An 18,959-nucleotide genomic window follows, 5' to 3' on the forward strand; every position below is an offset into this window, starting at 1 on the left:
GACTGAAGGAAGAAGACAGAGCAACTAACCCAAAAAGAAATGGCGGGATGTTCTAATGGTGTCAGGAATTAGGGCCTACTGCAAATCTGATCTCCAGACCATCTCATGAGCCTAGCTGGACTATGATGGGTTGCTTGATTGGTTATACACCTTGTCTACATCTACACAGCCTAGTTGGACTATGATAGGTTGCTTGATTGGTTATACACCTTGTCTACATCTACACTGGCAGCCTCTGTCAACAGCACTGGGCTTTTGTCAACAAAACTCACTGAGTATCTACATGGTTAAAGCACTCTATCAAGCGTTTGTTGACCAAACTCAGCTGTTCAGCCAGAAGTGTTATACCTCTCCCTGATCAGGTATAATGCCACTGTCAACAGTGTTTTGTCGACAGAGTGCCCAGGTAGACACTTCTGTCGACAGAGAGGGCTTCTGGTTCCCTGTGCAGCCCTATTTGCAGAGCTCCTGGTGAGCCATTCTGTCAGAGAAGGCAGGGCAGTATGGCTGCTCTCTGTTGACAGAGCAGCTTGCTCTTTCAAGCCGCTTTTATGTGTAGACACAATCTGTCCACAGAGGTATTGCTGAGGTTTCTCTGTCACCAGTGACCTCTGTTGACAGGCTGCCCTTGTAGATGTAGCCCTCAACTGGTTGCGGGCTGAGCCTTAGGCACAGCAGCAACAGTTCAGTAGCACTTGTCTCTGGCTGTGATAGCTCCTGCTGGTACCCTGGTGCTGGTGCTAGACTCTGACTCCTGATTATGATCACCAATATACCAGCCGCTGATAAAAGAAAGAAATGTGAGCTTGTGGTCTAGGTAATGGGGTCTATAGCCTCCTCACCCTTGACACAAGGAAGGAATCAAAGCTGCCCTGGTGGTAGCACTAGTCCCACTTTGGTGACATGGTCAATTATGCAAGGTATGGAGGAAGCCTTTAACAGGGAAGTACCTTCATCTGTAATATAACACTCCAATGTGGTTTTAGTCACCAAATAAATCTTTATCTTTCCTCTCACCCATCTATCTATCTATCTACCTTCTTTTCACTATTTTCACTCATAGTCAGTGCTGGCAACAGAATGTGTATTTTGAAGCAATACTTCATAAAATATATATTCATACTCCAGTGATCTGGCCAAGGTTATGTTTATTGCTTCTAATGTGAACTTATTTTGGTCTTCTAATTTCTTCTACTAGTGTGATGTTGTGACAGAGGTCTAATGCAGTGATTGGATGTATAAATAGGGGAAGAATGAGCAGTAATAAGAAGGCAAAGTTACCTCTATAAACAACAATGATGAGAACAATATTAGAATACTAGGCCAATTCTGGTGTCCACATTTAAAAAAGAATATTGAAAAAATGGTGCAAAGGAGAGCCCCAATAATGATTCAGGAGTTGGAGAAAATGTCTTAATAGTGACAGACTTAAGGAGCCCAAATGTTTATCCGATCAAAGAGGTGATAACAAAGGGGCTTGATTATGGTGTGTACGTACAGGGAGAAAATAAAATGTATTAAGGCCTGTTTAATTTATAAGAAGAATTAACAGGTAGATGTTAAAAACCAGTCAAATAAAAGCACATATTTTAATGGAGAAGCAGATTAAACACCAGAACAACAACCAAAGGAAGTAGTGGACTCTCCATCTTTTGAAATCCTCAGTTCGAGACTGGATGCCTTTGTGGAGGGTTTGATTTGTCAAACACAAGTCATTGGACTCAACACAGAGGCAACTGGATGGAATTGTATGACCTCCAGGAGGTCAGATAAAGGTCCCTTCTGGCTTTCAGTTGTATGAATCCATTAAAATCTTTTTTCTTTCTTTGCGTTAGTCACAACCTATTTCTGTTTGACAGCATTTTGATCAGAAGACAATGGTGCATGATGATAGGAAACTTGTGGACACATCCTACGGGGGAAGATTTTAAAAGCACTGAAGTATATAAACCATTTCCTTGTCACATGTGCCTCAATTTTTCTTGTCACATTTGCTACTAATTGAAGTTATTGGTATTCGCATAAGAGCTGTTCTCTTTCCCATCTCATCCTTTCACTTTTTTTTGGATGCAGCAGTGAATCTGTAATGCCAAGCAGTTGACGTCTCATTCCTTTCCACAGCAGCCAGTCCATGTGTCTCAAACGAGTAATGATGATGACTTTGCTTCAGGATCATTTGGAAGGAGCAGCTGGGCTATGACAGAGTCAGTCATTCAAACACAGAGATCCGAGGGAGGACAAGAAATGACAAGCTGTGGAAACAATGAGCTTGTGTCAAAGAACTCAAATTTTAAGTGCGAAGGAACTGCTGACTTAAAAGAGGTTTGCAAAATTTAATGTAGCAGGGTGGCCTCTTACTAAGTGACCCCTGGTGGTTTGCTCTGCAGGCACCCTGCCCTGGTAGCTCTTTCTTGTAGGCCCCTCAATTCTGCCAGATAGTCCTCTGAATCCTCAGTCACAGAATCATCCAGATAATCTCAAAGGATCTCCGACACAACATCTAGAATCACAATGCAGCAACTCATATTTAACAAGAGCACTTTGGCCACAGCCAGTGCTCTTCCTCCTTCAGTCATCTCCACCAGATGCTACTAGCTCCCATCCCCTTCTGAATCTGGCTTTCCTCTCCTGTTAGCGTCTTGCTTGTTCTGAGCCACAAGGAAGTCTATACGTTTGCCCATCCCTGCAGTATCTGGCATTGTTCTTCACTCGGCATTAGAGTTTCAAAGTTAGGCGAGGACAACTGAATGCACATATTTGCATGATCCTATTTTATTTTTTTACTACCATCTTTGTAACACCAAGCTACCTCAGTCATGGACCCAGAGCCTATTGTGTAGATGCTATGGAAACACAGAACAAAATGGCTGTCCCTGCTGTGCACGATATTAGGTATTTGTATGAGCTCTTGAACACTTAGTTTTAAAATTAGCATCTCTGGAACCTGCGATAAGCAAATTGTAAGTAAGCAAATTGTATGCGCCACACTTTGAAAAATCTGGCCCTAGTTCTAGACCTTTAAGCCCATTGACAAGAACTGACAATCTTACAGAATAAATTGATTCTAGGTTTTTACTTATGGAGCCTTTTCAGTCCTGCAGACCCCAAAAATGGTGATTACTGTTCTTTCCCATTCATCCTATGTGGCATGTGAAAGAAACACTGTGTTGTCCTGCACAATGTTAGCAGCAAACAATAGAAACCTGAATTTAATGGTCAGATGTCAGATGGGCTAGGCATAAAGAAGTTTCTCGTATCACATGAAAGACCTAGATGAGAGGAAAATCTGAGAAGGTAGAGCCATTTTTCAATTATCAGTAACAAATGTGCCATTTCTGATAGCCTTGTCGGGAAAAAGCAAGGGCTGGAAATGCCAAGCTATTTAGTGAAGTGGGATCAACATTTTTAATACAGCATGTGGACCCTAATAGCTTCTACACTTTTCAAAACAATCAGTCTTTTATTGTTCCTGTGAGGGAAGTTGCTAAACATTCATTTCACTAATTGCAATATTTTCATGTTGATGCATGCAAACACCAGCAGCCAAACTGGGCCTTGGCTTAAAAGTATCTCCACTTACCTTGGTTTTGTCCCATATTTGTGGAGGAGCCTTTTATAAAATATACAAGCTCCAGAGCAGAGGCATGTGACCCCTCATATTATCCGTCAAGAAAGATGAAACTATGTTTATGAACTTTATTACTCAAGATGACATGTTAATATCTGGGTGATAGTGTGGATCTTCCAGAGAAAGTTTAGTGCACCTGGGAAACTAATAAAATGTACAAAAACACCAGTTTATAGAGGTCTAAGAGCCATATTCCTCATTTAAAATTTGATATGGAGCTGGACCTGAAATATAAAGAGCCAGTGTGTTTTGCAGGCTACCTAGAGTCTAAAGAGGATGGGAAAGGAACAGTGTATTTTCATTTTAGTTTCCAATGTAATTAATCAAATACAGTGATATAAAGATCTTGCATCATTTACAAGCTTGTCAAGCACAAACAGCTGAATTGTAATATATTGTAATTCAAGCATTGTAATAAAATGACCCCCAAAAGTCTTAAATAGTAAACTGTAAACATACTGTGGCATAAATTTTCTGAAGCATCTGGTGATTTTGGATGCCTCAGTTTCTAGCTAGAGACAACTTCAAAGACCTAATTTTCAGTATTATTGAAACTTCTGCACGTCTTGCTGCCTTTCAGTGTCTCAGCTTGAGTGCCCACAAATTAAGGAACTCAAATTCATGAGTCACTTTTTAAAATGCAGCAGCAATTTAAAGGGCCCACAGCTAATGTGGCAGTGGTGGTGGCAGAAGCCCCAGGGGCCTTGGAAGCACCGTGCCCCAGGCCAATTGTCGCCTTTGCCCTGCCATGTTGGTGGGCCTGCACTTATTTCTTTCTTTGCATATGGAGCTCTCAAATCACCTTAAACATATTAAGCTCTACAAGATCCCTCTTTCAGCGATTCCATTTTATAGAAGGGGAAATCGAGAACAGCAAGTCAGGAGCAGAGATGAGAACAGAACATCTCATGGTCAGTCTGATCCTCTGGATTATATGCCAAATGTCAGGAGATCAATTGCTAGTAGACCAGTTACATTCCTCATGTTTCTTGGTGCCTAAAGGCTCTGAGTCTCAGCCTGTGCCAATTGAAATCAATGACAAAATTCTCTCTGACTTCCAGTGGTGCATGATCCCTCTTACCTTGCAAAGAATGGGAGAACATTCAAGTGAGAGTCATTCAGGATCCTTCCCACGCACTTTGGTGACTCAACTTCTGGTTAGCATGGTCTGGACACAGCTCTGTCTGGAGTCTGACATGGCTACGAGAACTGTTAACAATTCTATTTCTTTAGGTCCTCCTTCTCAATAATTGCTCACCCCACCTCCACAGTGCTCAACTTTCTGCCAGCTCAAGGAATTCTGCACCCAGCTGAGGACCTCTGCTCCTCATGTGGCAGGACAATATTGGCTATGTCTACACGTGCACGCTACATCAAAATAGCTTATTTCGATGTTGCGACATCGAAATAGGCTATTTCGATGAATAACGTCTACACGTCCTCCAGGGCTGGTGCTATCGACGTTCAGCGTCGATGTTGGGCAGCACCACATCGAAATAGGCGCTGCGAGGGAACGTCTACACGCCAAAGTAGCACACATCGAAATAAGGGTGCCAGGCACAGCTGCAGACAGGGTCACAGGGTGGACTCAACAGCAAGCCACTCCCTTAAAGGGCCCCTCCCAGACACAATTGCACTAAACAACACAAGATCCACAGAGCCGACAACTGGTTGCAGACCCTGTGCCTGCAGCATGGATCCCCAGCTGCCGCAGCAGCAGCCAGAAGCCCTGGGCTAAGGGCTGCTGCCCACGGTGACCATAGAGCCCCTCAGGGGCTGGAGAGAGAGCGTCTCTCAACCCCTCAGCTGATGGCCGCCATGGCGGACCCTGCTATTTCGAAGTTGCGGGACGTGCAATGACTACATGGTCCCTACTTCGACGTTGAACGTCGAAGTAGGGCGCTATCCCCATCTCCTGATGAGGATAGCGACTTTGACATCTCACCGCCTAACGTCGAAGTTAACTTCGAAATAGCGCCCGACGCGTGTAGCCGTGACGGGCGCTATTTCGAAGTTAGTGCCACTACTTCAAAGTAGCGTGCACGTGTAGACACGGCTATTATGGCCTACATAGCCCAAGAAAATCATGTTCAGTTAATTTTGAAAAAGGGAGCTTTTTCCTCTAATAAACATCATCTAAATAGGCCTTGAAAAATAAATTCATGACTAAAATAGGCATGGCTGTATGTCAGCTTTATTTATGGTAAGATGCAATTATTTCATGTTCATATCTGGTTTCTGAACAACACTTAGAGTGACTGGCTCTGCTCAACTTTCTCCCAGAGAAAATGTCAGCAGGCTCTAATTATCTGAAAGAAATGAACTTTTACTGCTGTGCCCTTTCCTATCAGTGCAATAGTTCAGCGAGGAATTTTTAGGGTCACGGTTGTGAGTTTGCCAGTCTCTGTCTCTTTTTTGGAAAAGCGTTTCCTTTCTAAATGCCATAAAATGCAAAAAATTCAGATCATGGGAGGAATGCCCATAGGACTGGATCTAGGGAGGGACAAGCACCCAGGGTGCTAACTTCTGCCGGGGAGGTGCCATTCTGACACATGCCATGTAGCTGGGCATTTTTTTTCCTGCTCAGCTGCTGTGGGAGGGTGGGTGGGATGGTGAATGCACGCAAAGGCTGTGTCTAGATTACAGGGTTTTGTTGACAAAACAGCTGTTTTGTTGACAAAGCCCATGGCGCATCCAGATTTTGAAGTGTGTCCTACTGACAGGACACAGAACTCAGTGCTTTTGTTGACAGCTGTACCCCACTCACCACAAGGAAGACCGCTACTGTCACCAAAGATCTGTTGACAAAAGGCTAGTTTGGATGTTCTGGGGGTCCTTCTGCAGGTGCCCTTGCAGACACGCTGTACACAGTAGGCAGCGCTGTATGGTTTCTGTCTTCGGCCCTTCTTAAAGCTTCAGGGAGCCCCGGGAACCCTGTGGCAGCAAGCTGGGAGTGTATGAACAGCAGAGCTACCATCTGTGGTTCCCTACGCCCTTGCAGCTGTATCCTGGTGAGAGTATTGCCAGGTGACAGAATGCCAGGCTCCCTGAGGGCTCCCTGGGCCTTTGAGGGAGCAGACTGATGGGTCACAGGATCCACCCTGGGGCTCCAAGAGGCAGACCTCGTTCTGGAGGAGGGCTGAGGTCCAGGCCCTTTTGGACCCATGCGGGGAGGAGGAAACCTTCCAGGACCCCAAGGCCAGGTGGCAGAATGCCAAAATATTCACCAGGATGGCCACTGCCCTGGCTGAACTGGGCTACCCCTACCTCCCGCTGGTCTCAGCCCCAGCCCAGTCCTGATGGAGGCCCTGAACCCACAGTGAGAGGGAATCCCAATACCAATGCCACTTGGGTTCCTGCTCCACCTTGGGTTCATGGCCCGTCCAATGCCCCTGTTCTGAGATCCCCCACTCCTTACCCTCCCCCCCCGTAAATAGTTAATGCACATCACTTCCCTGTAAATAGTTTTAAATGGCATTGTATTTGCACACATTTTGTTTTGTTTTGTTTTGTTTTGCTTTGTTTTGAGTAAAGCCCACTTATTCGTTCATCACGCCTGTGTCTGTGGTTCTTGTGCAGGGGTTGGGGCGGGGTGAAAGGAGTGGTCATGGTGGGGACAAGCTAGAGCTATGGGCCCAAGGCCCCTGCTGTGGGTGCCTGGGGGAGGGTTACTGGGGGCTGTGGGAGAAGCTCCCTGTCGGGGCCTTGCGGTTCTGCAGCCCATCCTGATGGGCCTGGCATGTGGTGGCTGTGCCTGGCTGCTCATAAGCATGCCCCTCATGGCCGGCGGCTGCTCCCTGCCCCGGAAGGAAGGTCTCCTCCACAATGTTGTGCAGGGCACATGCTGGCACAGCTTTGTGGATGTTGTGCTTTCCCACATCCAGGCGGGTGAGCAAGCACTTGAAGTGTGCCCTGAGGCAGCCTGCATTCTGGTTCAGTTAGCTGGGTGTTGAACAGTTCCCCGCTGCGGTCCAGCTGGCCGGTGTAGGGTTCCATCAGCCAGTGCACGAGGGGGTAGGTTGTGTCCTCCACAATGAAGAGTGGCACCTGAACATCCTTGACCACCAGCTTATGACAGGGGATGAATGTTCTCGTCTCCAGCCTCCGACACATGCCAGGGTTGCAGAACACGCGGTTGTGGTGTGCCCAGACCACCCACCCAATATAAATGTCTGTGAACTGGCCCCGGTGGTCGACCAGGGCCTGCAGCACCATGGAGACGTAACCCTTGTGATTTATGTACTTGGCTGTGCTATGCTCTGGAGCACAGATTGGGATGTGGGTCCCATCGATGGTCTCGATTCAGTTTGGGGCTCCGAGGGTGGCGAATGTAGCCATGACCTCATCAAGGTCGCCCATAAAGATAACCCTCCACAGCAGGATCGTGTTGATGTCCATCGTGACCTGCAGAGGGACGCAACTGGACACACACATTAGGGACTGAGGGAGGGAGTACCTGGGCCCCAGGGGAATAACTGTCCCCATCCCATCCCCGCTGAGCTCTCCAGGAGCCCCCCCCACCAGAAACAGGGCTGTATGAGCTTGGGATGGCATGGCCCAGGGGAACGGGGCTTCCCTACCACCCTATCCCCACCCCTTGTATCCCTAACTCTGCTTCCCGATGGTCCCCCTTTTGGAGAGACACACCTGCCCCCACTGTGAAGGGCACAGGGCTCCAGGAAGTTGTCCTTCCAACTCAGAAGTTCTGGAGCCACTGCTGGTCATCCCACTGCCCCATGACCAGCTGGTCCCACCAGTCAGAACTGGTGCAGAACCTCCAGAACCACCTGTGTATCAGGGTTGTGTGTGCAGGTGTGACTGTCCTGCAGCCATGGTGATGAACTTTCAAGTGGTCTCGTGCTCCCCTTCCATGAGGAAGAGGAGGACAGCTGTGAGGAAGTTCAGCAGCTGCTGCAGCATCTCAGTGTGGGGCCACCACAAGCAGCATGGCTCCCAGGGACCAGCTGTGTCACCCACCAAGATGCAAAGCCCTGTGCTAGCTGTACTGTCCCTTGAGGAGGTAGGCTCACCTGCAGCAGAGGCAGGGAATGTGTGTCGGGTGGGGGGGGATCCCTTTGGAGGCGCATCTCACCAGGACTCCCAAAAGGGGCTGGTGACCAGCGTCCCTGTCTGATGGGGTTCCAGGTGGCCATTTTGCTGACAGAGCAGTTGGGCAATTGAGCTGCTGTTTGTCAACAGAGAAGACTTCTCTTTCAAGCCACCTTGTGGTCTGGATGCTATCTGTTGACAGAAGTTTTGTTGCAAGTTATCTTCCGACACAAACTTCTGCTGACTAATCCCTGAAATCTAGACATAGCCAAAATGTTTTCTGCTCTGGCTAGGAAAAGGGCTAGGGACACTACTGCATGCTCAATAAATGCACATTATAGGGCATGGGATTTCTTGAAAATTTCAAACTCACTTTTAAATAGTTGTCCGTCTGCTGTATTCAGGTGACTTCAGGTTCCTCAGATATTCTACCCATAATCTGACTGGCTTCTGAGTTGCAGATTGCATCACAAATCTTCGCCGAAGCTAGTGAATTCAAACACTTTCAACTAGCTTTTCAATATCAAATGAATAGGATCACCCAGTCAGGCCATGAGAATAGCGATGAGTGTATATCCCAGGTGGGTTTGTACAGCCTCTGCTAAAGCCCATGCTACCACAACGACACTGCTATTTTTAGCTGCACTAGCATGGATGCGGCTACCCTGGCTGCAATCACCACTCAGATTACAGTGTACACATACTTACTGTTATGTGCTCCAAAAAACCTGTAGAGGGACGCAACTGGACCCCACATGACCATTTTAGTGGTTTCATCCTGCAGACTCACCTAGACAGACCATTTGATCAAGTGAGACTATGCAGTATCTGGCCTTCATGTCCCAGTCTCAGCACCCAAAAATACACACCCAAGTTTAGGATAATCAGATTTCCTGAAGTTGAATATGGGACACCTGGTACAATTACTCATATTCAGTTGAGTTCAACAGCAACCAGTCAGAACTGGGCAGTACAAACATTTCAGTTAACATCAGGTTGACTGACCTTGTTAAACATAAATATTTGTGTGTCTATGGGAGGGGAGGACTGGGGATGGAGTACAACTCAATGAATTCATGATGCTCCAAAAGTTCTGGCATAGATGGGGGAGGAGGTGCAGGGCTGCAGTGCCCCTGTTCATAAGAGGTGCATAAGTGAGGGGGCAGAGACAGGATCTACAGGCGGCAGATGGAACCCCTGTGGGCTGCAGTCTGAACACTGCCCATGCAGCCCACTGAGATGAAGGAGGGCCCGCTCACTAATCCTGGCTGCCAATCACTGCCTCGTATATTAGGCTGTAGCAAGTTACTGTTCCATTCTTTTGCTTGATTCAATGAGAGAATTATGACTTGGTCTTCTTTATCTAAAGTTCCTCTGGATGAAAACCTCTAGGGTCCAAAATCTTTATCAAATCCTGTGTTACTTCAACAATGAAACATCAGAGCTCAAGTGTTTGGTATTGTACCAAGTGGTTAACCACTGCAGACAGAAGAGCAGGATAAGGATGAAATTCTACCTTACTAACTCCTGCAACAATTTGCCATGGCCTCCTTCAATATGAGCAAACCTTCAGAAAGTTTGTAGGAGTTGAAATGTCATTGCTTTTTAGCCTATTCTATTATATCCTGTATAAAACTGCTCAACATAATACATAATCCCGGAGCTCTGATGCTTTTGGGATGCATCACTTGTTATATTGGAGGCTTTGATGATTAGAGGGATATTAGACAGTTCCGGCTGAGGAACCTCAGAGCTTCTAATGCAATTTTGGTGGGCAGGAGAAAGTACCCTGGTAACTGAAAAATTAAAAATTGTCATGTATAATTTTGGACATGTTTTTTTTTCTTTCTGATACTATTTGTCCCTCTCCAATATGTATCTGAAAGAGATTAGAAGTTGTTTGTCCGAGTTACCAACTGCTCTTAGTATCACAGCCAATGCACTAAATGCCCAATATATATATTTTTCACAAATGCAGAATATCCCATACGAAGAGCCGGTCCGGGAATTCTTCCTGTGACATACAGAAAACTAGGAAGAGATAATTTATCCCACCCCAACATTTTTAGGCAACAGTTTGAAATAGAACCAAGGAGGTACTAAAATGTCTGAGTCCATTCATGTCAGACCTAGTCTAGAAAAAGCACTCACAGGTTTAATTTTAAGCATGAATAGTCTGACATGTATTTCTTATCACCATCTTCAGTTTTCTTGGCGGGCAATGTTCTTCTGTTTTCTAAGCTTCTGACTTAGGAAGTACAAACTGTCACTGGGCAATGGCTAAAACTCTTGGGAAAGGAAAGTCAATGCTCAGTTACAAGTGAGAGTTGTTTTCCCATTTGACTTTAGTTAGGGTACCACAGACAGTAGCTCCGCTGAGAGTATTAGAAAACTACTGTTCCTCAGTTGCAGGTGAGGAGAGACTATGATAGACGGTCTTATGGTTTAAAGAACTTGTCTGGGACTTGGCAGATGTGAATTCAGTTCCCAGCTCTGGCACCAATGAGCTGAGATGAAATAGTTGTCAGGGCATAATGTTCCCTTTGCTAATGCCACTATAAACCTCTTAGATTAACTCTCCAGAACAGACCCATAATAAACTCCTCTCAGCAAAGGAGGCTATCAAATGGTTTAATAATTGCGGGATGTGACAAAAATACTCTCTGGTACTCTTTTGCGCCATTAGGTAAATTACCTACTCAATCTGTGGCTCAGTTTTCCATCTGTAGAAAGAGAATCATAACCCCTTCCTTCCTCTCTTCCAGCCCTTATTTGGCTCATTGGTTTAGATTTTAAACCCTTCAGGGAAGGGACTGTCTCTTGTTATGCGTCTGCACAGAAACCAGTACAATGAGTTCCTTATGTCAGCTGTGCTTTCTTAGAGCTAATACCAATAATAAAACTACTACAGGTTGAACTGACCTAGTCTGGTACCCTCAGGACCTAACGAGAGAATTTGCTGGACCATGGGAGGTCAATATTGTCTAGCAGCATTACCAACGCTTCCACTGGCTCGTAGAAGACATTTAGGGGTAAATTAGAGCTAAATAACAGTATGGAACACTGACAGCCAGGACTGGAGGATGCAAACAAACTTTATGGGACCAGGGGAAACTTGGCCACACCCATGAGAAGCGGACATCTGGCTAACTAAAATCATGCCAGATTATGGATGTTGCCGGACAAGAGAGTTCTGAGTAGAGAGGTTCAATCTAATACCAATAATAAGAGGAAGCAGGTCCTGATTTGTGGATTTGCAGAGATGGCAACTCTTGTAATTATCCTCCCTGCATCTTGTAATGGTATTGTTTCTTAGAAACAGCATATCCCAAAGCTATACTGTCACTTGAGAAACTCAGCCTTCTATTTTTTTTTTAAATAGAAGTTTCTAGCCCTCTGGATTGCAGAGAAAATCTTGACCAGGCTCCCCTCAGAAGAGAGGGTTCCTCCAGTCCTCTCTCACCACCTGTGGTCCAGGTGAGAGATTCTTGTCTGCCAGCTGGGAAGCTCTAGGGGGTCTAGGCTGGACCAGGAGAAGAACTTTCCTGGCTGTGGCGGGCCCTATTGAGGCCGGCAGGATAGAAGTTGTTTCTCCTACAGCTGCAGCAGCTCTATGCTGGAGCTGCAGGAGTTTGCATCTTCTCTAGCTACAGTGCCTCTCCCCCAGCCACCGCAGGTCTGAGCCAGGGCCAGTGGGCAGAGGTGGTACTCTGTACTGCAGCCCTGAGCCTCCTGAATGGGCTTTATTAGACATCTGTGTGGCTGTGCAACTTACAGGGAACTTACCTCTAAAGTTGTTTCTGAGGGCCATCCCTTCTTCTGAATGATTCGATACATCTCTCCCTTGGACAGCAAAGTTTGCAGGTTTCAGAGCTGCATTCCTTTCAGCATCCAGTAGATGGTGACGCTACCTTAGAAATTCTCTTCATGTTTAGCCAGCCTTAGAAGACAAGCCTGTGCTATATTTTCTCACATATAGTTAAATGAAACTATCAACTATTCTTCTCAACTCCGAGACATTTAAAAGATCTGTCTCATTATGGGTACTTCTACACTAGCCAGATACTTCGAAGTAGCCAGCACAATGTCGAAACAGCATGCGTTGCATCTACACGTGCCGAGTGCTATTTTTGACGTTGAAATTGACGTTAGGCAGTGAGATGTCGAAATCGCTATTCCTATCCGAAGATGGGAATAGTGCCCTACTTCGACATTCAACGTCGAAGCAGGGCGTGTGTAGATGATCCGCATCCCGCTACTTCGAAATAGTGAGGTCCTCCATGGCAGCCATCAGCTGAGGGGTTGAGATGTTCTGTCCAGCCCCTGCAGGGCTCTATGGTCCCTGCACGCAGCAGCCCTTAAAGCACGATGGACCCGGATTTCCTGTCGCAGGAAGCTGAGAGCGTGCACGCAGTAGCACGCTCACATACTAGCCCCGCATGCCCTCTACAGACCCTGACCTGACTACCCAGTGCCACGGCATCCAGCCAGCCTTCAGAGCACACCCAGGGCTCCCCCTGCTGAGGGGACCCAGGCATCTCCATCAGCCAAGCGGGGGGGCCAAAAAGAGGCGGGGCCCCTCCTGGTCAGAGGCCGAGCTCTGAGACCTGCTGGGGCTCTGGGGTGAGGAGGAGGTGTTCCATGTCATGGGCAGCAAGCAGCAAAACGTGGATGCCTTCGCCCAACTGGAGGAGGGCCTGGACGCCTGGGGTCACCCTGCCCGCACTCGGGATCACGGCCGGAGCAAGGTGAAGGAGTTGTGGCAGGGGTATGCCCGGGCCTGGGACTCAGATAGCCAGTCTGGAGCTGCCCCCCCACCGTTTGCTTCTATTACAGGGAGCTCAGGGCCATCCTGGGCCCCTGGGACACCTTCTCCCCATCGGCCACCCTTGCCACCATGGCCAACGAGTCCCAGCAGGCCTCAGAGCTGGAGCCTGGCCCAGAGGCAAGTCCCACATCCCTGGGCGCACCTGAGGTACTTCCCCTCGGGATGGCAAAGGAGGAGTCCGGCAGAGGAGGGGAGCTCCTCAGAGACCTCCCCTCCTGGAGCACTAGCCGGGCATCCACCCACCGAGGTTCCCCCGACCGCTGAGTGGACGGTCAGGTATGTACGGCACACACACCCTGGGCCACCCTGGGCCACACCCCCAGCAGACCCCCCAACCCACAACTGCCCAGCCACAGCACAGTCCCAGGATGGCGGCACAGCCATCAGTGCCTGTCAGCATCCACACCCATGGACAGCACTGTGCCCTAACCCCGGGGGCAGGGGGACCATGCAATGGGGATGCCCAACAGGGACATCATGCCCACCGATGGGGATGGAGACCCAGCACCCAAGGGGGGGGAACAGGCCATCGGTCAGGGCACAGTACTAACAGCCTTCCCCTCCCTCTCTCCCTCTCTGCAGCTGCACCATCTGAGGCCTCAGGCAGCCAGGCACCCTCTGCGGTCCGCGAGACCCCACCGCAGGTCAGCCTCCACCAGCGCTCGGGGACACCCCCAAGGCCAGCGGGACGGGCATGCCACTGCCGGACCCAGGGGATGGCCCTCCTGGACCTCCAGCTCCTGGCGGCTCTCTGGCAGCAGATGGAGGTGGCCGAGGAGAGACTGAGGTTTGACCAGGAGGAGTCCGTCCAGCACTGGGTGGCGTGGCAGGAATTCATGGGTGTATTCTGGGACATAGCCAGGTCGATCCACGAAGCTGTCACTCGGCTCCTGCCCCCTGCTGCCCCCCATGCCGCTGCTCCACCCGATGCCCCCCTGCCACCCCATCTGCTTCGCCGCCTGTCATGCCGCCTGCCTTGCTGCCTGCCGCCCCACCTGCTGCGCCTCCTGCCAGGTCCCCAGGACCGGAGTCCACTGGGGCTGAAGACCAGCCAGTGGAGGCATCCCAGCCGTACCTGCCAGTCCTCCTGGCCCCCAGCAGGCCACGCCGGGGACCGCGGACAAGGGGGGGGTGGTTCACCCCCCTACACCCACCCCAGACTGATGGGCCAACAGCCGAGCCATCCACTGGGCTTCCGTTTGTATATAGTTGTCCCCCTTGCGTATAGTAGTCCTCCTTTGTATATTGGTTGTGGTTTATGTTGTGAACATAACACAGTTATGAGTTTTCAATAATTCACAGTTTTATTTTCCAAAGAACCTGAGATGTGTGCTTGTTGGGGGGATGGTGCACGGGCAGCGGGGGCGGTGTGCGGGCAGTGCAGTTGGTGTGGGGGGGACCCTCTGGGAAAGGCCAGGGAGGTGCTCAGGGGTCTCCCTGATCAAAATGGGCCCGCAGGGCCTCGTGGACCTGTACCCCCTCATGGTGGGCCTGGTGACTAGGTGCAGCGGCTGGCTGGGGGAAGCCCGTGCCGGCGTCGACTGCCCACCCCTGGATGAAGGCCTCCCCCTTTCTCTTCACAATGTTGTGGAGCATACAGCATGCACCCACAACCTGGGGGATGTTCTGGAGGCCGACATCAAGGCAGGCAAGGGGGCACCACCAGTGGCCCTTCAGGTGGCTGAAGGTCCTCTCCACCACCTGGTGGGCGTGGTTCAGGCAGGCGTTGCACCGCTCCTGGCTGGCAATGAGGTGGCCAGTGTACAGGCGCATGAGTGAGGGCTGGACGGGGTAGGCCGCATCCGCCATGAGGCAGAGGGGCACAGTGGTGTCCCCCAGGGGGATCTCCCTCTGGGAGATGTAGGTCCCTGCCTCCAGCCGGCAGCACAGGCCCGTGTTCTGGAAGATGCGGGCATTGTGTGTTCAGCCGGGCCAGCCCACACAGACATCCTGGAAGTGGCCCCGGCTGTCCACCATGGCCTGCAGGACCACAGAGTGGTAGCCCCTGCAGTTGATGTATCTTCCTCCACTATGGTCCAGGGCGTGGATGGGGATATGGGTCCCATCCAGGGCCCCAAAGCAGTTTGGGAACCCCATGGCAGCAAATCTAGCAACGGCTGCGTCCAGGTCCCTGAGTCAGACGACCCTCTGGAGCAGCATGGCATTGACTGCACAGACCACCTGTGGGGAGGAAACACAAGCGTCCATGAGGGTATTGGCCACACATTCTCTGGGGCTGGTACTGTCAATGTACAACGTCAAAGTAGTGACGGGGAATATTGAAAGGGGCCACCCTGGAAGGAAAAGCAGAGCGTCCACACACACAAGCACCCCCCTTTGAGATAAGGGGCCAAGAAAGCCCGCGGATGGGATCACAGGGCAGACTAGCCATTCCGGGGCAACAGCATGCTGCTCCCTTAAAGGGCCCATCCCAGACACACCTGGCCTGCACTGCAGGAGCCCTGTGTTGGTGACACAAGCCTCGCAGACCTCGAGCCCACAGACATGGACATTCAGCCGCAGCTGGAAGCCCTCCAAGCCACCTCCCACAGAGCAGGTGCCCTGGTAGAAGCTGCACGGGTGGCCGCCCAGCAGCTCCAGGCAGGTGAGCCTCCCCAGGGGCACAAGGGGATGCCCTGGACCATCGGGCCCTCCTGCTCCCCCCGCCCCCCGGGGTGCCCCACTGGCTTTGGAGCTACCCCTCAAGCACCGAGTGGTGGGAACAGGTGGTTATGGGGGAATGGGATGATGACCAGTGTCTGCGGAACTTCTGCATGATCCGGAAGACCTTCATGGAGCTCTGCCAGTGGCTCACACCTGCCTTGAGGTACCAGGACACCCGGATGTGGAGCGCCCTCACCATTGAGAAGAGGGTTGCAATAACAGTCTGGAAGCTGGCCACTCCAGAGAGCTACTGCTCTGTGGGCCAGCAGTTTGGCATTGGCAAGGCCACAGTCGGGCTGTTGTGAGGGAGGTAAGGAGGCCTGGTCCTGAACCCACTGGGGCGGGGGGGGGGCCCAGGAGGGGGACCTGGGGATGGGGGCCTGGAGAGGGGGGCTCAGGAGGGGGGCCTGGATGGGGGGCTTGAGGGGGGCACACTCTGCATACCCTCACAGGCACCCATGTCCCTTCCCCGCAGGTGGTGCGTGCACTCAGTGCCCTGCTGCTGCAGAGGGTCATCCAAGTTGGGGACCTGGACGCAGTCATCACAGGATTTGCTGCCATGGGATTCCCTAACTGCTTTGGGGCCCTTGATGGGACCCACATCCCCATCTGCGCGCCCAGACCATAGTGGTGGGTGCTATATAAACAGGAAGGGCTATCACTCCATGGTCCTGCAGGCCATGGCGGACAGCTGTGGCCACTTCCGGAACACATACGTGGCCTGGCCCAGCTGTACCCATGACGCTCGTGTGTTCTGCAATTTGGGACTATGCTGCTGACTGGAGGCGGGGACCTACATTCCCCAGAGGGAGATCCCCTCTGGGGGACACCACCATACCCCTCTGCCTCATGGCAGATGCAGCCTACTTCCTCCAGCCCTGGCTTATGCACCCCTACACAGGCCACCTCAATGCCAGCCAGAAGTGCTACAACGCATGACTAAACCACGCCCGCCAAGTGGTTGAGCGTGCCTTTGGATGCCTGAAAGGCCGGTGGTGTTGCCTCCTGGCCCGCTTGGACATGGGCCTCCCAAACATCCCCCATGTTGTGGGTGCCTGCTGCACGCTCCACAACTTGGTGGAAAGCAAGGGGGAGGCCTTTGTGCAGGGCTGGGAGCTGGAAAATGGAACAGGTTACCCCCAGCCAGCCACTACCTCTAGCTGCCAGGCCCACAGGGATGGGGTCCGGGCCTGGGAGGCCCAGCGGGAGTACTTTGACCAGGAGGCCTAGTGAACACCATCCAGGCCATCCCTGCTGGGTCCCCTGCACACCGCCCCTAGCACCCACACACCGCCCTCACCAAAAGCACACGGGACGTGGCGTTTTGAAAACTAAAACTGCCTCATTGTTTAAATAACCAAAAACCTCAACTCTATGCATATAAACCAATAACAAACAGCATCATGGAAAACAACTATATATAGATGGGGAAAACTATGATAAACTATATACAGGGCGGGGACAACTATATACAAGGGGAGACGTGGGCCGGCCAGACATCGGCCCATCACTCCAGGGCAGGGGTGGACTGGCGTGACCCCCGCCATGTTCGAGTGGCTGGTCCCCCCCTCAGCCAGGGTCCCTGAGGAGGCTGGCTGGGGGCCAGGAGGACAGGGAGGTACGGCTGAGGTGGATTCTCAGCATGGTCGTCGGCCCCAGTGGGCTCCTACCCTGTAGAGCTGGTGGATGGGGCAGCAGCTGGGATGTCAGGTGGGGCAGCAGGTGGGATGTCAGATGGGGCAGCAGGCGGGATGTAAGGTGGGGCGACAGGCAGGACATCAGGCATGGCAGCATGGAGGGCAGCACAGAGGACAACGGGGGAGGGCACCTGGGCCACCAGCTCCTCGAACATGGAGGCCACCTGGTTAAAGGTGGTCATAAAGTCCAACCAGGCCTGGTGCCAGGAGGCCTCCCGCTCCTCGAAGTGGAGTCTCCACTCTGTGATGTCCGCCTGTCACCGGAGGGCAGCGGCCACCTCAGGGTTGTGGGTGGTGTGCCTCTGGCCCCGGAGGGGGTGGGCCCGTCCTGGTGCAGGCAGTGCCCCTGGGTGGTGGTGGTCTGGGGGTCTTGGGGGGGATGTCTGGGACCATGGATGGTGTGGCTGTGGAAACTGGGGGGAAGGGGGGAGAGAGGCCATGAGCACCAAGCCCTGACCCATGGCCCACCCCCATTCCCCCAAGGGCATCTGGTCCCCATTCCCTGTCCCCCATTGGTGTGTGCAGTGACCCTGTGGGTGGCCCCTTCTAGCGGTCCCCACCTCTCACCTCCCACCAGGGGTGGGGCACGGCACAGTCCATGGGTGAAAATGCTGATGGGCACTGGTGGCTGTGGCACCATACCTGAGCCACGGTCTGCCTGGGGTCTTCTGGGGATGTGGGGGGCCCCCGGTCAAGGGTGTCCCTGCCCCATGCCCTGGGAGTTTGTGCCCTATGGGGTACGTACCCCACAGTCCACCACCATGGTCAGGGGAGGCCTGTCTGGAGCGGCAGGAGGGGATGTCCGGCACTCGCTCCCACTCCTCACTGGACCACTCCGTGGCTGGGGTGGAGGGTCCCGGCTCTGGCCCTGGGGGTGCAGGGCTGGCCTCCAGACCCGACCCTGGCTCCGAGGCCTGCTGGGGCTTGTTGGCCATGGTGTCAAGGGTAGCTGGCACGGTAGGAGGTGTCCTGGGGGCCCAGGATAGCCCTGAGCTCCCGGTAATAGGGGCAAGAGGAGGGAGCAGTCCCAGACTGGCTGGCCAAGTCCTGGGATTGGGCATAACCCTGCCCCAGCTCCTTGATGTTTCTCCTG

The 18,959-nt window shown here is 51.5% G+C and overlaps 1 long non-coding RNA gene across 1 annotated transcript in view; it reads right to left on the reverse strand.

Moving 5' to 3' along the window:
• Positions 1–2,198: 2,198 nt before the first annotated feature.
• LOC142007012 (uncharacterized) overlaps positions 2,199–18,959 on the reverse strand; it is a 498,770-nt gene continuing 482,009 nt past the window's right edge. Inside the window, exon 4 of the long non-coding RNA XR_012643883.1 lies at positions 2,199–2,252. This is a non-coding gene — a long non-coding RNA (uncharacterized LOC142007012). The remainder of the gene's footprint in view (positions 2,253–18,959) is intronic.

This window comes from Carettochelys insculpta, chromosome 1 (assembly GCF_033958435.1).
Source record: "Carettochelys insculpta isolate YL-2023 chromosome 1, ASM3395843v1, whole genome shotgun sequence".
Taxonomy (NCBI): domain Eukaryota; kingdom Metazoa; phylum Chordata; order Testudines; family Carettochelyidae; genus Carettochelys; species Carettochelys insculpta.